At 41.5% G+C, this 18,897-nt stretch overlaps 1 protein-coding gene across 9 annotated transcripts in view; it reads left to right on the top strand.

Moving 5' to 3' along the window:
* The window catches only part of RNF152 (ring finger protein 152), an 84,437-nt gene that overhangs the window by 40,859 nt on the left and 24,681 nt on the right, over positions 1-18,897 (top strand). For 4 of the 9 annotated variants that reach the window (XR_010151961.1, XR_010151960.1, XR_010151959.1 and 1 more), the window contains one exon: positions 115-246. The exons of 4 other annotated variants lie outside the window; for them this stretch is intronic. The gene's annotated coding sequence lies outside the window, so the exon portion shown is untranslated. Of the gene's footprint in view, positions 1-114; positions 247-12,595; positions 12,680-18,897 lie in introns of all 9 variants that reach the window. One more of the 9 variants, XR_001711381.3, reaches the window with a different exon arrangement.

The raw sequence follows: 18,897 nt of genomic DNA, 5'->3' as shown, positions 1-18,897 counted from the left end.
CCAGACAGTCTGGATTATATTGTCTCAGTTTAAACCTTGGCTCTGAAACTTACTGTGTGGGGGATACTCAGGTAGTTACTTAACTTATGTGTACCTCCATTTCCTCATCTGTAGAAAATGGGCAAATAAGATACCCTCCCATAGGGCTGCTGTAAGGATGAGATAAGGCACGGAGAAAACTGGGCACAGTTCCTGAGTGTCTCACTGTAGCCTCACCCCTGAAGCTGGGGCAGCTCAGGTGCTTGGGTAAGTGTTTTCTCCTCTTTTCCGTCCTCCCTCCCCTCTTCAATAAGCACTTATTGGACACCTACTACTGGTAGGAATATGGTATAGATGCAGTGTTTATGCAAAGTGGACACCCTTGTGAAGGACTTCAGTGATTTAAAGTTTGATTTTAAAAATGAAAATAAAAAATAAAGTTTGATTTAAAATATTGACACAAAGTAGTGATGGGAGGGAGGGATGGGGTGAGTACAGCCTGTCTGTTTCTGATGGGTCAGAAAGGTAAGACCTGAAATGGTTTATTTGCACCAACCAGAGTCAGATCATAAGATTTTTTTTTTTTTTTTAATCATTGTGGATATCAGCAGATGGTCTTGAGGACCAAACAGAGAAAGGTCACTGGCTGATGCACCTGGTGGTAGGTACCGTGGGGAATGGCCATGATTCTCTAATTTGATTGGCTGCACAGCCAATCATGTATGAAAGCAAACGTGATGACTGGGCATTTCCATGTGCCCAGAGCTGCACTAGCCATTCAAGGGTGCATGCTGTCTGCCTGGATGGAGCTTCCTGAGTACGTGCGTACCTCACAGCCTGAGGGTGAGGTGCTCAGGGGGAGGCTGCAAGGTAGGAGGTGAGTAAGCTCTCATCAGTTCCCTGAGCTCAAACAAGCGGTTTGGATAAACCATAAAATTGTCTATATTTTAACCTCTCTGTTTTTAGGGTAGCATTCACATACAGGTTTACTTTGTTGTCCTGAATTTATATTTTTTTCATAGCAAATGGTCCAAACTGAAATCCTCCTTTTTCCAAGATTCCCTTAGTAAATATTTATTGTGCTCTAATCAAGTATATGGAGCTTGAGTCCGCCTCTCAGTAACTTGAAATTTATCAGTGATTAGAACTGTTAACCGAGTTTGATGGTGATCATAATAGTGATGTGTTATTTTTAACTCTGCTTTTCAGGAGTAGAAAAGAATTATTTTAAGGGTATAGAATAATTCTAGCAAGTGCTCAAAGAAATTTTGTTCTGTCACCTATTTCACTTAAAAACCACATATGAAAAATGAGAGGACTGTAATAATGATAATGATAGCATTCTGCATTCAAGGAGTTATTCTGTGCCAGATGATATGTCAAGGGCTTTGCACACATTTCTCATTTTATCAGCCAGAAACTATATGAGGTCGTGCTTTCTTAGTGTTCACACTTTACTGACAAGGGGCATTGAAGAATAACAAGGTTAGATAACTTGCCCACGTTCAAGCAGCTTGTCAGTGGAAGGTCTTCCATTTGATTCCAGACTCGTGTCTTTTCAACACTACCGTATTATTGCCTTGGGTAGAATCCACAGTTAGGTGGATTGAGAAAGAAGAAGCTCTAAAAGAGACAGGAAGAAAATATTGGCTAATTCACCCCAATATGCCCCTGCCAGGTTTGGATGAAGAGGAACCATATTTAGACATCTTAGAGATAGGCAGTAAGCACTGAGAATGAGAATTGCCTCAGGTCACACAGTACTTGATAGAACTTACCCAGAAGCCAGGTGCTCCTCAAACTCATTTGATGATGTCAGGGCATGGTGGCTCAAACCTGTAGTCCCAGCAATTTGGGAGGCTGAGGAGGGAGGATGGTTTGAGGCCAGGAGTTCAAGACCAGCCTGGGCAACATAGTGAGACCACTTCTCTTAAAAAAAACCCAAGCCAAACCAAAACAACAGCAACAACACTCATTCAATGAGGATTCAGTCCATACAATTACATGCTTTCAAACTAATTGATAGAGGAGAGATCCATTTTGTTTTGGATAATCTAAAACCATAGTTTTAAGAACTTTCCATTTGGGTTAAATTTTGAAATTTCTTTCTGCATATTTTGGAACAGTGCACAGGGTTTGGCATTAGCTCAGTGGCCACTTTGGGCAGGTTACTTCAATCCCTTTCGTGTGGCTGTTGGGGGAAAGAGGTGTTAATGACACCTAAAGCTTTGTAGGTATTCGTTGTAATTGCTCAGGGATTGGCCACCTGTGACACTTTTGACATAATTTTAGAAAAGGGAGCCAAGTTCTCAAAAGTAATTATGGGTCCAGGGAAATTCCTCAGGGTTAGCTTCAAGGTAGCAAAAATGTAGATTTTCTAAAAAGGAAAATTTCTGGCCATGTCACATAGTGATTGGGTCTTGGTTTTTATGTGTTATGTACTGGAGATCATTTGCCCCAGAGAAAGGATTTAGTACTCAGGTTGTGAGCTGATGAAGCCCCTGCAGGGCAGTACTCCCCTGTTTCTCCACCCATCTCCCCTCAGTGGAGCACGAGAGAGGAGGCAGGGAGTCATAGTACGGGTTGACACAGACCTGGCTCCCAAACCCCGGGGGATTCACAGCTGACAATGACGGGAAAGTAGGAATGCTCGAAGGCCCTCTCCAGGCTCCCCTTCCCTGTTCTTCCCTGGGCTGGTGCAGAGTCCAGGATCTCCACGGGCTATAGGTTTGTGCTGGAGATTCTGCATCCCTATGGATCATTCTCCAGTCTTTTGAGACCTCTGTGGGCTGTGTCCTGGCTCTCTTGCCCTCTGGCTTCATGTTGGGTTAGGCCACTGGCAGGAGACTGAAGGACAAGATGGAGAATTCTGAGTACTTTCCTCCTCCCTGCCTTAGCCCCTTGTCCCCATCTGTACATCAGCTCCTGCCAGGCAGGCCTCTTCCGTGGCTCCAAACTTTCACTGCTTCTGGTGACAGCTGCTGTCTTGCCCCCTCCACCCTGAGGTCAGTAGGGGCTTTCCACAGGTGCTGGTCTCTGGGGGCCTTGTAGGACCCTTAACCCTGCATAGACCTACATACAGTTCCTTCCAAAGCCTCTCTGCAAATACTACTTAGGAAGGTAACTGTGTTAGGCTGAGGCCACGTACAGTCTGGGGGGCTATGTGTAGTAAGTATACGGATGTTGCTTGCTATTCTGTTACTGACTTCTGGTTTTATCTGGGGGAAGGTGATGGTAGCAGGGTGGTATTGATTTTTTTTTCTTTGACTATATTTGACATAGAAACCTAGAGCTTCTCTTTGAGGCTATGGAATCATTCAAAAAATGTGGCATAATTACTAATGGTTAGAAAAATTGTGGAAGCACTGATATCTTGCAAAAATATGGAGAAAGCTAGAAAACTTTAGCTGTTGTGGTGGGTCAGAGAGAGAGGGAGAGGGAGAGACAGGGCAGAGTTAGTAAGAGCCCGCTCTTCCTGCTACCTCATAGGGTTTTAGTTAGCTGATGTGAGAGGAGCCCAGAGGCGCTTTTGAAATCAGGTGTCTACTGTGTGCCAGGCACAGTTCTAGATGCTGGAAATGCAGCCCCAAATGAAACACACAGTGGGGCTTATGTTCTGGGGAGATAGCAGGTGACTCCAAGTAAAATCAGATGGGTAGATTACATAAGGTGTTAGAAGATGATCTGCATCTGGAGAAAAATAATCACACCAAGGGAAGCGTGAGTGTGGTGAGAGCTTGCAATGTGTAAAAAGGCAGTCAAGGAAGACCTTCTGAAGAAAGTGATATTTGAGCTCAGACTTGAAGGAGGTGAAAAGGAAAAATACATCAGCATTTGAGAGAAGAGATTCCAAGCAGAGGGAAGAGTAGGTGTGAAGGCCAGGCCATTGACTGAAGGGGAAGACTGTGGGTAGAGCAGGTTTGGGAAGTGGATGGGAGGGAGACTGGGAATTCCATTTTGGAAATCTTAGCTTTGAGACGCCTATGAGAAACCCGAGGAATGATCTCAAACGCATGACTATTGTCAGTGTTTAGTAGTTTTCAGTTTCAAATTGTATCACCATTGGTGGCTTGCTTTCTCTGAGGTGTGTTTTAAGAAAAATAAATGTTTACACCATGGTTTTGGTAGTGATTTTGAGAGTAAGCCTAGGGGCAGAATATGCAATGCCTATATTTTCGCTTGATTCAAAAACCACCTCTGCATAGTTAACAGATTCAAGGACACTTGCGGGAATTTTTTCTGAGTTGAGAGAATTTTGCCACTGTTTGACCAGCTCTGACTGTAACAATACCAAACCTCTTTTTAGAGCAGAGCTGTGTTTTATGGCATTATGCAATGAAAGTTTCAAGTCGCCCACAAAAGCAGACCCCATGCAAATAGAAATAGCACATTTCTCAAAGCCCCGATTTGCTTGTATGTTAAAGCTTGCTGCCCTGTTAGATGTATTTTTCCTTTTAAATGTTACTCTGGTACCTCTTTTTTTGTGTTTTTCTCTCCACTTCTTGCTTGTTATTTATTTCTGAAAGTTCTGTTTTCTTGGTGGCAATGTCACAGTTGCTCTGAATAGTGAGGTGAGACTGTAAGTATGGGGGAGGAGTACCGGTGTTTGCTGAGCAGCTACTATGTGCACTACTGGGCTGGATACCTTGCTACTTACCCCCATTTAATCCTCATAACAATATTTTGATGGAGGTGTGATTGTCCCTGAGTTACAGATGAAGAAGCAGATACTCAGTAAGGTTAACTTGCATAAGGCTACATTACTAATTGGTGACAAGAGTTGAGACTCAAATCCAGACTAGTGGATTTCCAAGCTCTGGAGTCTCCATAGCTCAAGCAAAGCTTTCTCTGCAGGCAGTTTAGTGCTTCTAGATATCAGTGCATTGCATTGTCTGGCTTTGTTCCTAATGAAGGTGAGGAGAGCAGTATTAATAATTCTATGTCTGGTGCTTCTTTCCTAAATGTTTCTATGAATTTCCCAGAATGTACAGAATACCTTTCTGGTGCCAGGTGTTTGCCCAGTGTTGAGTTGGTGGCAGCAAGTACTCGTGGAGCTTACACCCTAGCAAATATTTAGTAAGGAATCACTCAGGAGAAGAGTGTTGCGGGGAAAGGAAGGAGTAGGTGCTCAACGAGTGTGCATCTGTGAGTTGGGGACCACTTTTCCCCTTACCTCAACCAGTAAGACAATGAAATGTCCAGGTCAGGGAGGTAGAGAAGAAACTCTTGGCAGCAGAAGCAACATGAACAGAGGCTCAATGTAGCGATGAGATTGAATGAGATGAGACTGCACAGGCACAGTGGGTAGAGGGAGATGAGAAGGGGGCCTATTATTTGGTAATAAGAGACTGTTGTACCTTTGAGTTTTTATTTCATGACACCATGGAAGCTCCCCAAAGACAGTTTTTTGGGATTGTTTTTTATTAAAAAAGAAAGAAAAGATTGAGGAAAAGGCAAGAACAAGAGAGAGTGTTTGGGTTGAGAATTATGAAGTGTGTATCTTTGTCCTTTCAGGCTGCTATAATATAATAACATAGACTGGGTGGCTTATAACAACAGAAATTTATTACTCACAGTTCTGGAGGCTGGGAAGTCCAAGATCAAGGCAGATTTGGTGTCTTGTGAGAGCCCATTTTCTGGTTCATAAAGGGCATCTGCTGTGTCCTCACATGGTGGAACGAGATAAGTGAGCTCCCTTGGACTTATTTTATAAGGGGCACTAACCCCATTCAGGAGGGCTGAGTCCTCATCACCACCCCCCCACACAAAGCCCCACCTCTTAATACCTTCACATTGGTGATTAGGTTTCAACATATGCATTTTGGGGAGACACAAACATTGAGACTGTAGCAGTCTGCATTGACTACATTTTTGAACAGACTTATGGTCAGGTTCATCAAACAAAAGTGATTCCTGAGAGGAGGGTTTCAATGAGGAGTACTATTATTCGGGCTGCCTCTGCTACGGGAGGTCAGTTCCTTGAAGAATGAAGATTGCAAGTGCATTATAGGGCAGTAATCTATAGCCTTGTTTTGGAGGAAAATTGACTTCACATAAACCCTTCGATGTCTTAAAGTACAAATGTATCTACCATTTTAAAATGAAACGTTATAAAACTTTCCAAACCTGCTTTAAGGGAAGCAACTCTTTTGACTATAAATTTCAAACTTATGCGCCTAACTAGGAGAGAGATTGATGTTCTCCCAGCACAAAAGCTCCCAGGTGGCTGAGTCAGTTTGAGCAGCGGCGGCCTGAGTGGTTTGCTCTGTGTGCCCAGCTGGCTGGGTCTGATGTGTGGGCTTGGCGAGAGTTCTGGCACTCTGAGCGGACTTCATTGTTTAATGAGGTTTTATTTGAGATCCCTAGCATTGCTCTTCTTACACAGCACAGCCAAAACTGTCACCTCCACAAGTGAATAAGAAAATCATCTTGGGTGGGTGCAGTGGCTCACGCCTATTATCCCATTGCTTTGGGAGGCTGATGGGGGAGGATAGCTTGAGTCCAGGAGTTTAAGGCCGCAATGAGCTATGATCAGGCCACCGCACTCCAGCCTGGGCAACAGAGTGAGATCCTATCTGTGAAAACAAACAAAAAACCCACCAACCACCAACAAAATAAAATCATCTTAACTCAGCCTCTGCACTTGTATAACAATCCTACAGTGGCACCAATGCGTTCAGTCCTCATGTCCACTTATGGCCCTCAGGAGGAACGGAAGGAATAAAATGAATGAAATAGGCTCTTTGTTAGTTGCCCTCTATAAATCGCTAATCACTGGGGCGAGTAGGTGAATAAATGCTTTTTTTTTTTTTAAAGGCCATTGCGAATATCTAAAGGTTATCAGAGCCTTTTAAAACTAGGTTAAAATGCATTTTGCACCTTCCCTTGATAAATCAAGTTTCATTGCATCTTACTGCCCTCATTAGAGGTACAGGTTTTAAGCACATATGACCTACCGACCCGTGCTATGGTTACACTTATTCTCTCCTAAACCCCAGTCACTGGGTAGACACAATATGAATAATTTGTTGGCCTGTTTGTGCTAGTGATTTCAAAAAGGAAGCTTAGCTTTTAGATTAAAAAAATGCTACTGTAAATATTCTGCAGTCCTGAACATGTTTCTTACACACAAACAATAATACCAACAAGCACATAAAACCCACCAGAGCCAGTGTGGCTTTTTCCACCAGATCGACATAATGGATAGTTTTCTTTTGCCAAGGTGAAGGATAGTGGTAAGGTATTGTTTTTATGATTTTCCAATAGTCTGTTACTCATAACTCCTCTCAGGTTTGTTGTATGAGATTTTATAAAAGGTATTTGCTCATGAATTTGACTTTGGCTTTCATACAAAATGATTAGTATCATTTGTGCTCTGTAGAGTTTTAAACTTTGAGCTTTTTAGATTCCTAGATACTATGGGGCCTGCCCTCCCCTCCCCTCCCATCTCCCTCCCTCCCTCCTTCCCTCCCTCCTTCCCTTTCTTCCTTCCTCCCTTCCTCCCTTCCTTCCTCTCTTCCTTCCTTCCTCCCTTCCTTCCTTTTCTCTTAATTTCTTTCTTTCTTTCTTTCTGTCTTTCTCTCTTTCTTTCTTCTTTTTCTTTCTCTCTCTCTCTTTCTTTCTCTCTCTCTTTCTTTTCTCTCATTCTCCTTATCTGCTTATTATTTATTTATTTTTACTGTGGTAAAATACACATAACATAAAATTGAGCATTTCAATCATTTTTAAGTATACAGTTCAGTGGTGGTAAATACATTCACAATGTTGTACAACCATAACTTCCATCCATCTTCGTAACTCTTTTCATCTTGTAAAACTTAAACTCTATGTCCATTAAATAATAAGTCCTCTTTCCCCATTCCCTGGCAACCATGATTCTATTAATTCTTTCTGTCTTTATAATTTTGACTACTGTAAGTACCTCATGTAAGTGGAATCACATAGTATTTGTCTTTTTGTGACTGGCTTATTTCACTGAACATAATGTCCTCAAAATTCATCCGTGTTGTAACATGTCAGAATTTCCTGCTGTTTTAAGGCTGAATAATATTCCATTGTATGGCCATACCATATTTTGCTTTGCCATTCATCTGTCTATGGGCATTTGGGTATTTTCCCATGTTTTAGCTATTGTAAATAATGTTGCTATGAACATGGATGTAGAAATATCTCATCAAGACCCTGCTTTCAATTTTTTAGGGTAAATACTCAGAGGTGGAATTGCTGGATGATAGGGTGATTTTATTTTTAATTTTTTGAGGAACTGACATACTGTTTTAAAACAACAGTTATTGCTATAGATTTTTAAACAATAGCCAACAATCCTGAAGAATGTTAATATCTAATTTAGTGAGGCCTAAGTTGAGAAACCAGTGAAACTGGCTAGAAACACACCATTGACCATAGTCATTTCTACTGAGAGATGGATTTTCTGTAGGGTGTGCATGAGTTGAAAAGAAAATAGTTTTCTCAGTCATTCAGCAACAGTTGTTCAGGTGCTCTTGGCACTTAGCTGGCATTCTAAAATCCTTCCCACAGAGCAGGTTGTCAAATACCCGGCTAGCTCTGAACTTTAAAATGCAGGACACTTAGAAGGAAAACACATTTAAACCACTTCCATTCTGTAGAGTCAGGTTGCTGTGAATGGAGAGGTTACCAGAGCCAGTCATGAAACAGGGTGATATGGTTTGGCTCTGTGTCCCCACCCAAATCTCATCTTGTAGCTCCCATAATTTCCACATGTTGTCAGAGGGACCTGATAGGAGATGATTGAATTATGAGGGCGGGTCTTTCCCGTGCTGTTCTTGTGATAGTGAATGGGTTTCCTGAGATCTGATGGTTTTAAAAATGGGAGTTTCTCTGCACCAGCTCTCCCTTTGCCTGCTGCTGTCCACATAAGATGTGACTTGCTCCTCCTTGCCTTCCACCATGATTGTGAGGCCTCCCCAGCCATGTGGAACTGTGAGTCCATTAAACCTCTTTCTTTTGTAAATTGCCCAGTCTCAGGTGTGTCTTTATCAGCAGCGCGAAAATAGACTAATACACAGGAAGAGACAGAAACTCACTCATGAAGGTGCTCAATAGTCAAGCATTTGACTTTTTGCCATGAAGGAAGAGAGAGGCCAGAGAAGAGTCTCTTGCAGGTCCTAACTTTTGTGAAAACAAGTCTCCAGGGAAACAAAGCCCCTGTGACAACTCGCTTGGGTGTGACAGCTGCCAGCCTTGTTCCAGCAATGACAGCAGCCTCCAGAAGAGAAATGGGCCACTGGGGAATGTTAAAGAATGTGTTTTGCTTTTATGTCTGGTGTGTGGTCAGCTGTCAATTAATAGAACTGTGCTGTGAGTTAGAAAACTAGGCCACAAAGGGGCTTTCAGGAAATGTTTATAATGTGGAATTAATCTGACACTCACTGTGTTGGCTAGAAAATGGAACAATGGCTTGTTCATGACAAATTGTTCAGTAGGAAAAAATGTCATAAGCAGAATTGCTGGTTAAGAAAATAACAAAGTGAATATGATCAACTTGTGGTAAAAATACATGTGAACCCTTAATAAAACTCAGAGCTGAATTTAGTTTTGTGATTTGCTATTAGATTCCTTGTGCTGGCTTTAAAGTGATACCTTTTAGTATAGCCCTGGGGTCAAATGCAACCCACCTCATGTTTTTGTAAATAAAGTTTTATTGGAACACAGTCATGTCCATTTGTTACGTATTGTCAATGGCTGCTTTCTGTTACAGTGGTAGAGTTGAGCAGTTGTAACAGATGCTGTGTGGCACACAAAGCCTAAAATATTACCATCTGTCCCTGTGCAAAGAATGTATTGACCCATGTTCTACAGCCTTGCCACTGAAAGCAGGATTAGTGATTTACTGCCATGTTGGAGATTGAGAAGCACTAGTCTAAGACCAGTTCTTCACTTGCGGTTTCATGGAGAGGCTTAAGTGATTGCACTCCATGAAATTATACGCACAATTCTGTTTTTGTACAAATGTGTATTTTTCTGCATCTCTACCCACTCAGAGGTAGAGGGGTTTGTGAGCCTTATCACTTTCTCAGAATGACTTGTAACCCCCCCAAAGTTAAGAATCCCTAGACTAGAAAGAGTGGCCTTGACTCAGTATGGGTTCATGTCTGAAATGATGGTTGGAAAGATCTTACTCCTCTACACCAAAAATGGATCCAGCTCAAGTTCATTTATTCATTATTCTTAAATAAAGAGTATAAATTTGCAGCACAGCACAGAGGTGGGCTATGTCATTTTGTAACTATTATTAATGGAGAAGGGACTATTTCATGAATATTGGTTCCTTGTGCCTTAATAACTAGTGTCATGTTATGTTGCGGGTCTGGAGATATTTATTACATGCCTCTCCCACCTTGATAAAGTGAAAGCTTTCTAATGTCCAGAATTTTAGGCCTTTGTAGTGACTTTTAATGGGAAACTGGAAATCACTGCTAGTTAGCTTGACAGTGTTATTAAACTTCTATCATGTATGGAACCCTGCAGGAATTTCTAAAAAGCAGAAGATGAAATCTGAAATGGACCAAGCCTGACTTCTGATCAGCTTCCCCATGAACTGCTGCTCCATGTGCCCCATGGGTCTTTCTCACCCCATGCCAGCCTCCTGCAGTAGGTGGTAGGAACCAGATAATTTATATGTGGTTTTGTGTTACCCAGGTGGACAGGTGCTTCTGGAGATGGAAGCTGGGAAGAGCAGTCAAGGGAAGAATAACAATGGTGCTTTTAGAAAGCTGTGGTTTCACGGGTAGGGAAGGGGAAAAGGCTCTGCAATGCAAAACTAGCTGAAGAGAACAGACCTTGTCACTTCCACAAACCTAGAAAGGTACATGCTACACTGTCTATCCATTAGAGATTAATGTAGGGAAAGATGGACTATTGCTATTAAAAATATACATCCTTTTTGGATTTTTCAATGGGAGAATTCTCTAGAACAAATAGGTCCCTGGGTGCTAGGCCCCCATTCTAGAAGCTGGGTTCTGGGAGCTGGAAGGGAATTGTGCAAGGTGCGGGACTAGTTCTCAGGCTCCCTGGGACCCAGGGACTCTGAAAATCCATCTATGAAGCCACAAGCTAGAAGCATATGCACAGAGTATGGCAAGGATGATGCAATCAGATAGAACTAGGAGTTTCCAGACTAAAATGTGAAGAGAAGAAGGACCACTTAGAGACAGAATACCCACCCCACCCCCATCCTTTGCCCTGTACCACAGCCCCTTGGGGTTCTGGGTTATAAAGAAAAGATAGACCAGGATCCTAGGAGATTTTACAGATGTTGAGGCTTGCCTAACTTCGTGAGAGCAAGACTTTGGACACTGTGGTCCATTCAGGCTGCTATAGCAAAATACCATAGACTGGGTGGCTTATAAACAACAGAAACTTATTTCTCACAGTTCTGGGGGCTGGGAAATCCAAGATCAAGGTGCTGGCAGATTCAGTGTCTGGTAAGAGCCCATTTCCTGGTCACACACAGTATTTTCTTGCTGTGTTCTCACATAAGGGAAAGAGCAAATAAGCTCCCTTGGGCCTTTAGGTTACATTTGTTTTCTAGCTGTGCCCATGGGCATGCATGGGAGCAGTGATACCCAATGGCAGTGAGCCCACCTGTTACCCAGGCCTTGGTTTCTAACTGACATTTTTCACTAAAGGGAGCCAGGGCTCCCTGGAGAAATGGCTGAATCTGGGCCTGGGGATGGGGAAATACAAGTTGAGCCTGAAATATTTTTTCCTGTCACAAAGTAAGGCAGTGCTCAAAGAATGATGGGGACATATCAAAAGCACACAGGCACGATCTCGGCCCACTGCAAGCTCTGCCTCCCGGGTTCACGCCATTCTCCTGCCTCAGCCTCCCGAGTAGCTGGGACTACAGGCACCCGCCACTATGCCCAGCAATTTTTTTGTATTTTTAGTAGAGACAGGGTTTCGCTGTGTTAGCCAGGATGATCTCGATCTCCCGACCTTGTGATCCACCCGCCTCGGCCTCCCAAAGTGCTGGGATTACAGGGGTGAGCCACCGCGCCCAGCCCACAAAATACTTCTTAAATGTAAAAAGAGGAGGAGAATCCAAGGAGGGACAGGTGATCAAAGTTACTACAACACAACCACCTGCTAGGATGGAGTGGGAACATTATAGCATTGCTTCTGTAATAGCTCATCCTCTCTAAAATAAAAGTAAAAACCAAGGTAAACCTGAATCCATTCATGAGAAAACATCACACAAACCCAAACTGAGGGATGTTCTATGAAATATTAATAACTTCTGGAAATCTTTAAAACTGTGAATGTTATGAAAGTCAAGGAAAGACTAGGGACTTTTGAAGATTGAGGAAGACTAAAGGATTATGACAAGTAAATGCAACCTGTTTTCTTAGGGTCTATCCTTTTGCATTATTAGAGGAACACTGGGTGAAATGTGGATGAGATCTGAGGTAGTGTACCAAAGTAGATTTCCCGATTTTAATGACTGTACTGCAGTTATGTAGAAAATACTTGGAGCATATGGGGATAACGGGACCTCAGGCCTGCAGCTTACTATCAAATCATTCAAGGAGGGAAAGTTATTAGCACTTTTTTTTTTTTTTTTTTTTGGCCACAGGGTGGGATCTGATGAACATTATGTTTACTGAAGTTGTAGAAGATGACGGCCAAGTTCAGCTTGGATTGGAGAAGTGTAAGGAAGGTGAGAGTGAATGGGCAGTTTCTAATATTGTCAGCAGAGAAACAGGTTCTCCAGGGACAAGGAGGATGAGAGGGCAGGTGGGATGTGCTGTAGCCAGTTTAGGGTCAAGAAGCATCAGCTGACAAAAGGAGGGAGTCAAGGAGTCAAGTCATGAGAAAAGGCTGGGTGAAGACTTTGATAGATCTGAACGTGGAGGTGAAAGCTGGGCCTGCAGTCGCACTTTGAACAGCGGAGGGAGGTGCATCAATCTTTGTTGGCCCTCTAGTGCCATCCTGATAAAAGCAGCTCTTCCTTGTCTTCCTGGCCATGAATGTTAGTGCTGTCTGGGGACCGTCTGTGGCTATCTATAGATGTTTTGGGACCAAGTTGGAGGATTGCCAGGGACTTCAGAGGAATGATGACTGTTCATTCTAGGAAAGGGGGTTGGTTTAAGCTCACACTGAGGTCCATTTCATTGAATCTTGGTTCTTTGAGATTCATTTCTGCCAATGTTAATGAAAATTTGGCTGGCTGGAAGTGCAGATCCAAAATGGGAGGATGTAAGTATGACTCCTCCGTCTCTGGTTACAGGGCTGATCTCTGGAGTCTTTTGTGATTGCTACTTTGGTCCCTTGAACACGCCAAAGCAAATGAAAAGCCAAAAGAGGAGTCTGAAATTGAATTAGGATTGTTTGTGTTTCATATTAATTCAATTCACTGAAGGATATGAATGCCTAGTATGTGCTTTGGATGCTGCTGTTTGCAAAGATAATGAACATGTGTTTCTTGCTCTAGAGGAAACAAAGTCTGATGGGGGTGAGAATGGTGAGTGAAAAAGTAATTACAATGCAGCTTGGGAATTGATTCATAGGGACTGATAAAGGGCTGAGGGTTTGGGAGGGAAAGAACCTCTACCTTTGTATGTGGGGACGGGAAGCCTTTAAGTCAGAGGAACCATGTGTGTGTTTCTTCAAAGACTGGCACAGAGGTGAGAAATCAGAGGTTGAAGAGTGTGTGGACCCTTGGTGAAGACAGGAGGGCAGGAGATGAGGCCTGGATTTTGTTGGATCCAGATCCCCAGGATCTTGTGGGCTATCCCTGCAAAGTCTGAAGGAAAGAGTGCATTTGGCTGCTGTGAGCCAGGAACTCTGCTAGACTCTTTGTCTGTGCAAAATAGAAATTATATCAAGAACAGCACTAAGTTAGGAAGCGTTATTTTTGTGGATCCTCACACAAGTTGTTTAAAGGGCTATTGGCAGCTTTTCTAGAAGCACAAGAGGCTTGCTATCCCTTTTTTGAGGCTTTCTCCTATCAAGTATCTTAGAAATAAAAGGAACAACTGAGCAAGTGGAATGGAGATCTGTATGAGGGATTTTGTTATATGGGGATGCAGATAAGTCCATAGTAATTAAAAAAATACTTTGAAAAATGTAAAATACACAGAAATGTGGAGAGACTGGTACAAAGTCAGCAGTCTTAACATTTCATCTTATTGGCAGACATCATGACCTTTTACCCTGGAATACTTCCAGTAAATATCTCCTGATAATAAGGACATTCTCTTACATAATCGCACCATTATCACACCTAAGAAATTCACATTAATTCAATATCATATAATATGCAGTTCATATTTTAAAATGCCTTGTATCACTGTGGGCATTTTCCCCACTCAATCCTGGATCTCATTGTGGTTCATGAATTAAATTTGGTTTCCTCATCTCCTTAGTCTCTTAAAATCTAGAACAATCTCTTTGCTTTTTGTTTTCCTTTCCATGACATTGAGAGTTTTGAGGAGCCAGTACTAGTCCTACATGTCTCATCATCCCTGTCATGACTGACTGGATGCAAGACGAACATTTAGGCGTGATACTTCATAAGGGATGTTGCCTTCTTCCCATTGCATCACCTTGGGAAGCATGATGTCAGCTCTTCCATTATTGAGGGTGCTAAAGTTGATCTTTGGTTAAGGTGATATCTGTAAAGATAACTCTTTATCATTTAGTAAGCAATCTGTGAGCTGATATTTTGAGACATGTAAATATCCTGTCTTTCAAAGCCTTTAATCCAATGATTTTAGCATCTATTGATGATTTATGCCTAAATTGGTCATTACATTGGAGATGGTAAAATGGTGGCTTTCAAAAAGTTTAGTTAATCGTAATCCCCCCTCTATTCCTGCCTTTCTTTCCCCTTCTTTTTCTGTATGTTTCCCCCTTTGAGTGTTACTATGGAGTCAAGGATTTTTTATAAATTCAGTGTCTTATAAAACATTACCATCTGTCTTAGCTAGCTTGGGCTGCCATAACAAAACAACATTGACTGGGTGGGTTGAACAAGCATTTATTTCTCATAGTTCTGCAAGCTGGGAAGTCTAAGATCAAGGTGCTGAACATGGTCAGATTCGGGTGGGAACCTTCTTTCTGGTTTGCAGAGAGCCGCTTTCTTGCTGTATCCTCACTTGGCAGGAGAGAGAGAGGGCGCTGATCTTTTCTTCTTCTTATAAGGGCACTAATCCCATCTTAGGGCCTTACCTTCATGACCTCATCTAAACCTAATTACCTCCTGAAGGCCCTACCTCCAAATGTCATCACATTGGGGATTAGGGTTTCAACATACGAATTTTGGGGGGACACAGACATTCGGCCTATAGCACTTTTTTTTTTCAATATTCAAATGTTTCCAAATTTGGCCACTCCACTGTGAGCTGGCTCCTGGGGCCTTTTGACATGTCCCCATGTCCCCACGTGATGGCACAAAAGGACATTCCAGGCTCACTTTGTATTTTCCCTGCCCCAGACCTGGAATCAACCATTTCTCCAAAGATGTCAGCTTCTTTTTAGTGAGAAATGCTACTTAGACATCAAGATCTAGGAACTAAGTGTGCTCATTGTTACTAGACTGTCACTGTTTCTAGGCCTTTCAGTTGACAAGGCTTAGAAATTTATGTATTATTTTAAATCATGGGTGTAATCTGATGGTTCCAATTTAAATTCAGTACAACTATGTTCCTTCTCACCTTCTCCCATTCTAAAATTTTTGTCTCTCCTTCCACAGTGAGAAAGCCTTGGCCTTGTTTTCTGACAATATCAATATGGTTGCTTATTTGTTTTAGCATATGGTCTATACAAACTAGTTTCAGAATTACTACTATACTAGTATCAATACCGATACCAACAACTAACCAACTAGGTAAAGTTCAAGACTGCTTTACAGTTATTATTATTAAAGAATGTACCCCACTAAAGGCGTATGGAGTGCTTGTATTCAAAAGGGATTTGAATGTGGTTCTGTTGTTGAATTGAATCCAGTTTACTTGTTTCTGTTTGTATTTAATTTTAGGGTTTGATTTTGTTTATCCTTTTTAATTTATTATTTTTGATATGTAACATATTTACATGGATCAAAAGTCAAAAATTCAGAAAAGTCATATTGAGGAGGTCTCCCATGCCTTTCTTCTCTGTTCCCACCTGCCTCCTTATTCATGACCCTTTCCCTTAATTGATTTATCCTTTCTGGGTTTATTTTTGTAAAAATAAACAAATATATATTCTCACTCTTTCACCTTGAAATAAGGTGAACTCTTTCACGTAACAATATAACCTGGCTCCTATTCCAAAGCCATTCATAAACTTCTTTCTCATTCTTGTTTTACAAACACATACTACTCCATCAGGTGGAGAGACATAGTCTAGTCAGATTCCTATGGATAGGAATTTAGATTTTTTTCCTATTGCAAATAATGGTGAAATGAATTACCTTGTAAATATGCTATTTTGTACTGTGGAGCTGTATTTTCAGAATGAATACTTACAAATACTTTTGCTGGGTCAAAAGTTAAATCATATGTAGCTTTATTAGATAATGCCACATTTCCCTGCTACCATTTTGTTCTCCCATTTAGCAGTGTTTGAGAGTGCCTATTTTGGGGCAAATTGTTAGAGCCCTTTTTAGTTGGAGTGAGAAATTATCAGTGACTCTCAACCCTCAATTGACATTGGAATCACCCAGGGAACCTTGCCTTTTTGCAGATCTTTGCAGTGGGACCCTACCCCCAGACGCTGATTTATCAGGTTTTCAGTGGACATTATGAAGCATGGATTCAGATTATTTTGTAGAAGTACTAGTTTAACATCTAAGTTTAGTTACCTACCTAGTAACTCTTTCTTTTAAGTAACTTACCATTCTGCGAGGAGATATCATAAAAGCATACTGATAATGTATGAATCTTACTATACTCATGATTTCTGAATTGCCTGCAAATACTGGTAGCCAGATATTCTTAATTTTTTTTAAAATGGCCTAATTTCAGTTAGTTTTCACCCCTTCTACAAGCATTTATTGAGCACTTACTGAGTGCCAGTCATTGCCTAGGTACTGCAGAAAGAATACAAGACAGACCAGATCCCTGTCCTTGGGGTCTTCTTTGTAGCCGAGGGAGATGAAGGTAAATAAAGGTCAATAGAGTCCATCAGTTGGCTAGATGCTGGGTGTGTGTGTAGGTGCCTTCCCTCTAAGGAACTCACTTTTCAGTGTGGGAGACTAAAAGGACACAAAATGTGATCATTCTAGAAAGGTTCCTAGGAGAACATAGAAGTGGTGTCTAAGCCAGCTGGAGGGGAACGGGAAAGCTTCTAGGAGGAGGTGATAGACATTTGGGCTGAAAGCAGTGTGCCTCATCTGTAAGCCATTCTTTCTCTTAGCTTGGGATGCTGTCCTTCTCTTTTTTGGTTCCAGACCAAAAGGACAGCATCCCAAGAGATGAGATAAGAGAAAGAACGGCTTAGAGATGAGAAAGGCATGTTGCTTTTAGAGATGTGCAAGTGACTCAGAGTGGCTGGAGTGTGGGATTCAAGCCAGGACATAACAAAAATAAGATTGGACAACTACCCAGGGGTCACATCTTTTGCTCCAGTGTCTGGTACATAGTAGGTGCTTAATAAAGCATTGGATGGTTGATTGAGTGAATGACGACTTGCTGATTTGTGGAAAAGAGCAGTTTTGCATTAGCTTTTGCTAACCACACATAATTAAAGGAGTTGGTATTCTTAGCGCATCTGATATTTTATCTTGTGGATAAAACTTTTTTTTAAAGCTCAAATGGCAACCAGATTATGAAAGTAGCTATAATTGAGAGAGGTCACCTGAGGTGATGTATCACCCCATTCTAGATCTATGGACAGAAAGAAAAATCTCTTCAAATTGTTGTCACAATGCTTTTGTCTCTTTATCTGCTTATTATAATCCAGCTTCAGGGATGGATGACATTTTTAAAATGCATAGTCCCTTTGGCCCTGAGAGCTCTTGTAATGTTTCCCATCAGCTAAAGAAAAACAAACAGACGAGACTAACAGACGGCCCTCGTGTTCAGTTATGTTAGCCCTAGAATCACTTCCTCAGGAAATCGTGTTTGTGTGTGTCTGTGGTTCTGTGGTTTCATTGATATTCCATTAGAGGGAAACGCAGAGGAGTTTCGACAATTAAAGCCATCATTTGAAGGACAGTTCTTGGTAGAAGCTGGAATTGGATTTGCAGCTGTAGCAGTGGGGCATTGTGAATCACCTTAAATTTGGATTCTTTGAGGCTTTGCTACCTCCACCTTCTTTCCAATGTAGGTTAAATTTGACCTTGTTTTATTTTAAGTTACTCAATAACTTGAGAGTATTAGTTAGAGAATTATTTTCTGAAATAGACTGGCTGTCTCAATAAACCAATTTAATCTGATTCTTGCGACCTACATCAGCTAATGGTTTGTGAGAAATCTATCTTCATTTAAATCTGTATTTGTTGTTTTACTCCTAGCACTGCTACATCTTCAGGAAAGGTGTCAGAATATGCATAAAACAAGGAAATAGTAATTTCCTGTTGGTAGAAGTCAGTGAATTTTAGTAGAGATACAGGCTGAGGAATGGAAGAAAGCACGCTGCCATCCCTTAACTGGCACAGTGACTGAATTAATATATGCCTTACTGTTTCTTCTGCTTTGACAAACATCTTGAATTAAGCAGATACAGATTTTCCATGTTATAGGTACTTATAAAATGGGAACAGACTAACAAAAGCTATAGCAATATCCCTGTGTGGAGTGAAGGTCATGATATGCCAACTGGCAAGATGTATTATCATCTAATTACTATTTGGTGATTGAAACCATGTTCTTTGTATCTGGCAACACCTAATAATATGGTGGGCTCTAAACTCAGGGTGGCTTTTAAAATCCTGTCAATTTTATTTGCTGG

This window comes from Pan troglodytes, chromosome 17 (assembly GCF_028858775.2).
Source record: "Pan troglodytes isolate AG18354 chromosome 17, NHGRI_mPanTro3-v2.0_pri, whole genome shotgun sequence".
NCBI lineage: Eukaryota > Metazoa > Chordata > Mammalia > Primates > Hominidae > Pan > Pan troglodytes.
Note: the sequence above shows the minus strand (reverse complement) of the source record. Positions and strands in the feature narration are given on the sequence as shown.